Source organism: Triticum dicoccoides, chromosome 7B (genome assembly GCF_002162155.2).
Source record: "Triticum dicoccoides isolate Atlit2015 ecotype Zavitan chromosome 7B, WEW_v2.0, whole genome shotgun sequence".
NCBI lineage: Eukaryota > Viridiplantae > Streptophyta > Magnoliopsida > Poales > Poaceae > Triticum > Triticum dicoccoides.
This window is the reverse complement of record NC_041393.1, coordinates 264,735,271-264,741,067: the sequence shown is the minus strand read 5'-3', so window position 1 is coordinate 264,741,067 and position 5,797 is coordinate 264,735,271. Positions and strand designations below refer to the sequence as shown.

Genomic DNA, 5,797 nt, shown 5'->3' with positions numbered 1-5,797 from the left:
CGGGACCGGCTGGATCCTGCCCCCCGGGCAAAGCGCAAGGCGGGGGAGGCTTCCCGTGACTCGACCCGCCCCTCCCCTGACTCCCTCCGGCGGGAGGAGGAGCTCCGGCGCGAGCTCCGGGAGCTCCGGGACAGTCGCCGCTCCCCCTCCCGCCGGGATGACCGGGCCCGGTCCCGTTCGCCTCGGGCGTCGTCGGGTGACTGGCGCCGCCGGCGCTCCCCCTCGCCATCCCGTCGTAGGGACCGGTCCCCCTCCCCCGCCCGGGCGGTTCGTGCCGACTCTCCCTGTCCGCGGGACGGTATCCTCCCCACCCCGGACACCCGCTGCTACGTCCCCCCGCACGCTGCTTCCGCGGGGACTACGGTCCCAGCTCCGGCCTTTGGTGGTGGCACCTCCCGCGGCCGCCCTGGCCCCGCCAAGAAGAAGAAGCGCCGGGGTGTCCGCCTCACTCCGGCCGTGCCTCCCTCCACGGTTCCGGGGGCCTCCACCGCTCCGGGCCCCGTCTCCGGTCTCCCTCGCCCCCCATGCTTCAACTGTGGGGTGAGGGGACACTCTCAGGTTGCATGTGTCAACCCCCAGTGCTGCTACCTCTGCAAGGACCCTGGCCACCCCGCCATTCTGTGCCCGGCCAGACCGGTGGTCTCTGAGCTCATGATGTATGGTCACGGGATTGAGGGGCTGGGCTTCTTCCACCTTGAGGTCCCGGACGCCCCTCCTCCTTCGCCATCCCTTCAGGCGATTGTCACCGTCGTGGATGGGGTGGCGTCCCCGGAGATGATCGAGGCCGAGCTCAACCACCTCTACCGCCGCCAGTGGGACTGGGTGGTCACCCCCACCGCCGGTCACATCTTCTCTGTCGTCTTCCCCGACTCCGTCAGCTACGGCTACGCCACGCGTAGTGGCCGGATCACTCTCGCGCTCAACCAGCTGGTTGTCGAGATCTCCGAGCTAGTTCTCGACGCTCAGGCCGTGGCTGTCCTCGACACCGCCTGGATCCTCATCTCCGGTCTCCCTGACATCGCGCGGTCAGAGCTCGTCATCCGCCAGATGTCTCGCCTCCTTGGCAAGGTGGTGGTGGTTGACGAGCTCTCACTCCGCAAGGAGGAGGAGGTGCGGGTCAAGGTCAAGTGTCTCGACTCCACCAAGCTGCACACCTCGGTCCGGGTCTTCTTCAACGACCAGGGCTTCGACCTCAGGATCGTCCTCGAGCCGCCCAACCATGTTGGGCGCCCCCGCTCCCTCGACGTCGGCCCCCCTGACAACCACCGGGGGGCCGACGGAGACTTCCATGGCCGGCATCACTCTCGCTCCCACCGCTCTGACGAGGAGGGGGCGTCCGAGGATTCCCGCTCCCCCTCCCCCTCGCCCCCCCTCCGGCTACGGGGGGCAAGGGCCGCCAGGCTGCTCCCGGCCCCATGGTGGATGACCCGCCGATCCCTGACAGGTCGTCATCCGAGGGGAGCGACATCTCCAGTGTCGGCCTGGTGGTCTGCCCGGCCTCCTCCCTGCACTCCCCCGTCTCCCCCCCGCCTCCGGGGATGGCCCCAGTCGGCCTGACCGGAGGGCTGCTCTCCGCTCCGTCGGTGGTCCCTGAGGGTGGGGCGTCGCCTCCTGTGGATGCCCCCCCCTCCGGCTTCGCCTCCCTCCGCCACCGTCCTCTCCACGCCGCCCGACGCGCCCCCGGCCCCGTCGTCCCCTCGGGCTCCTTCTGGGGCATGCTCTTCGGCCTCGGGTGCGCTCTCTCCTCCTCGGGTCGCTCCTCTACCCGTGACCCAGAGCCCCCTAGGCTGTGCGGGGCCGGGGCTGTTGGCCTCTCCCTTGTCGCCCCCTGGGGAGGGGACGGCCCGGATCATCACCCCTCTGGCAGCCCAGCCCCGCCCCCCACGGACTGCCGCCTACTCCCGTCGCGGCCGGTCGGCTTCCTCCCCGGTGGTGGCCTCCCGCCGGAGTGCTCGGCTGGACGCTGCCCACCCCGAGGGCCCCCCGGCGCTTCCCATCCCCGAGCGGGCTCAGCTCCGCGCTGCCGCCCGCAACCTGGAGCCAGGTACGCCCTCCGCTCCCCCCTCTACTTCGTCTTGTTCTTTCTCTGCTCTTGTATCTGTTCCTCTGTGCCATCTCGCCAAAGTGGCCTCCGATTCCGCGATCATCTTTCGTGGGGAGGTGGGCCCCCCTCTCGCCCAGGTTGCGGCCATCAAGGCCCGGGAGGTTCTTGACGGGAAACTGGCGGAGGCCCGAGCGGCCCTCGCTGTTCCCCCTGCCCCTGCGCTAACCAGGGGTTCTGCCCCCCCTCCTCGGACGCGGCAGGCGGCTCCCCCTTCCTCGGGGGCCGGTCCAGAGATCCGGGGACGCACCCGCTCCCGCACGGCGGCTCTTCGAGCGCTTAGCGCGTCCTGTGTCCTGGGGTCAAGCAGCCCCCCAATGGTTCCTTGATGCGAGCCCTCTTCTGGAACATCCGCGGCTTCGGCCATGATGGCCGCCGCCGCCAGTTAGTGGAGTACATGCGAGATGAGCACATAGACATCGTGGCCGTGCAGGAGACCATGCGTCGCGAATTTGCGCTTCCTGAGCTTGACCGGCTGAGCTCTCACCTCTTTGCGTGGCACTGGCTCCCTTCTAGTGGGAGCGCGGGTCACTCGGGCGGCATCCTCTTAGGTGTGAAGGATGCCACCTTTGAGGTGGGCAGCATGGATCGGGGCGAATTCTTCGTGAGCATGGAGGTCTTCGAGAGATCGCTTAACTTCAAGTGGGAGATCATCATAGTCTATGGCCCGGCCGACCATAGTCGGTCGGCTTCCTTCCTGGAGGAGCTTCACCGGAAAATCTCGGCCGCTTCCCTCCCCGTTGTTGTCGGGGGGGGGGGGACTTCAATCTGCTGCGATTTGCGGATGACAAGAATAATGGCAATGTTAGTTTTGCCCGGATGGACATGTTTAACGACTTCATTGCCGACCTTGCCCTCCGGGAAATTGATCGGGTTGGGGCCCGTTTTACTTGGACCAACCGCCAAGCCTCCCCGACCCTCTCCGTCTTGGAAAGGGTCCTAGTCTCCCCCGAGTGGGACCTCCGATGCCCCTTAGCCTCTCTTCGTGCCATCACCCGGATTGGGTCGGATCACGTCCCCTTGCTTCTCTCCTCCGCGGACGAGCGTCCTCAGGTTCCCCCTCGGTTCCGTTTCGAGTCCTTCTGGCTCTCCCAGGCCGGATTCTCCGACGCCGTCAGTGCTCGTTGGATCGAGGCTCGTGCCCACCCCCATCCCCGCCCCCCTTCCGCCATAGACGCGTGGCACTTCTGTGCGAAGCGTGCTCGGCAATTTATGAAGGGGTGGGGAGCCAACTTGGGCCGTGACACCAGGGAGCGTAAGAGGGCGCTGCTGACTGCGATCCAGGCCCTTGACCTCCGGGCTGACGCAGTTGGTCTCTCCCCGGACGAGTGGCTGTCCCGCTATGACCTCGAGGACCAGCTCTCCGTGATCTACACTGATGAGGAGGCCTATTGGCGTATCCGGGGCGCTCAGCGTTGGGTCTTGAAGGGTGACGCGAATACGGCTTACTTCCAGGCGATCGCCAACGGGCGTCGCAGACGCAACACCATCCCCTGCCTTTGGGATGGAGCCTCTCTCCTTCAGGACCCCCGGGACATCCGCTCCCATGTTGATGGGTTCTATCGTTCCCTCTTCTCCCCCGCTCCTCGGAGCGGTCTCTCTCTCGCCCTTGATTGCTGGACCGGCGCCCATCTGGTTTCTGAAGCCGATAACACATCCCTGACGGCCCCCTTCTCTAAACAGGAGGTCTGGGAGGCCATCAGGGGTATGAACCCCTCCTCGGCGCCGGGCCCTGACGGTCTTCCGGTCATCTTCTTCCAGACCTTCTGGAACGTGATTAAGCCTGAGATCATGGCCATCTTCGAGGAATTCTTCGTGGGCTCGATTGACCTTGGCCGCCTCAACTTTGGGACCATCTCCCTCATTCCCAAGGTCCCTGGGGCGACGGACATCCGCCAGTTCCGCCCGATTACGGTCATCAACGTGATCTTCCGGATCCTGGCCAAGGGGTACGCCAATAGGGTGACCCTGCTTGCTGACCGGATCACTCACCCTAACCAATCTGCGTGCATTAAGGGCCGGTACATCCTAGATGGTGTCCTGGTCCTGCACGAGGTCCTTCATGAAGTCCGGGTCAAACACCTGAAGGCGGTCTTTCTGAAAATCGATTTTCACAAGGCCTATGACACGGTTAGCTGGTCCTTCCTTAGGGAAGTTCTTCTGCGAAAGGGCTTTGACGACCGGTGGATCACGAGATTCATGCAAATGGTCTCTTGCGGTCGCACGGCGGTCAACATTAACAGCGAGATCGGCCCCTTCTTCCCTACCCTTTGTGGGGTGCGCCAAGGCGACCCCTTCTCCCCGTTCCTCTTCAATATGGTCGTGGACGCTTTGGCCTCCATTCTAGACAAGGCAAAAGCCGCGGGCCACCTCCGTGGTATTACCCCCCATCTCTCCGGGGGCGCGGGGATCTCCATCCTCCAGTATGCCGATGACACGATCATCATGGTTGAAGGCTCGGAGCTGGATATCACCAACCTAAAGTTCCCCCTTCTTTGCTTCCAACAGATGTCGGGCCTCAAGATCAACTTTGATAAGAGCGATGTTATGGTGATGGGATACTCTCCCGCTGAGTCAGTGGCCATCGCCAATAGACTTAATTGCCGCCTGGGCTCGTTCCCCACTACCTACCTTGGGACGCCCATCAGTGACTCGCGCCTCTTGGCCGCCGATCTTCGCCCCTCCGTGACCAAGCTCCAGACTAGATGCGAGCCCTGGCAGGGGAGGTGGCTCTCCAAGGTGGCCCGGACTATTCTTATCAACTCCTCCCTCTCCAGCCTCCTCTTATTTCTTATGAGTTTCTACAGCCTCCACGAATCTCTCCATAAGGAGATCGCCAAAATCCAGTCCCGCTTCTATTGGGCTGGCGAGCACGGCAAGCAGAAGTATCACATGGTCAGCTGGCCTGACATCTGCAAGCCTCGGGAGCAGGGTGGATTGGGGATCATGTGCTCTAAGCGGATGAATATTGCCCTCCTATCCCGGTGGCTGTGGCGCATCTCGCAGGGTCAGGGTGGCCTATGGCTGGACATTATCCGGAATAAATACCTGCGCGGCCAACCCCTTGCCTTCTGCCAGAAGTCGGGAGGTTCTCAGTTCTGGCAGTCCCTCGTCCAGCTCCTCCCTGTGCTCCGCATTGGTACCTCTATCTCGGTAGGGTCCGGCCTCTCGACGCTCTTCTGGTTTGACCGATGGGCCGGCGACTCCCCCTTTGCTGCTCGCTTCCCCATCCTCTTCTCTATCTCTGTCGACCCCATGATTTCTGTTGATAGGGCCCTTATTGACTTAGGGCGCCTCGCTTTCCGTCGGCCATTTGGGCCTGCGGAATCCGCCGCCTGGCGTGAGCTGCTTGATTGCGTCGCTCTGCATGAGCCGCTGGTGGATGGAGCCCAAGACCGTGTGCGTTGGCACTTGGAGTCGTCGGGCCAGTTCTCTACCAAATCGCTCTACATGGCCATTGCCCCCTCCTCCGCTCCCCCCCCTCTTGATGGTATGGTCCGTCCATCTCCCACTGAAGATCCGCATCTTCATGTGGCAGTGGATCCGTGGACGGATCCCATCCGGTGTGGAGGTCCGCAAGCGTAATGGCCCAGGCACTGGTATCTGCCCCTCTGTGCTGTCCCCGAGGACTTCAACCACATCTTCTTCGCGTGCGCCTCCGCCCGGTTCCTCTGGAGCTGCTTCCGCGAGATTGTC

At 63.9% G+C, this 5,797-nt stretch overlaps 1 protein-coding gene across 7 annotated transcripts in view; it reads left to right on the top strand.

Moving 5' to 3' along the window:
• The window catches only part of LOC119338786 (YTH domain-containing protein ECT4-like), a 30,685-nt gene that overhangs the window by 21,042 nt on the left and 3,846 nt on the right, over positions 1–5,797 (top strand). The window lies entirely within an intron of this gene.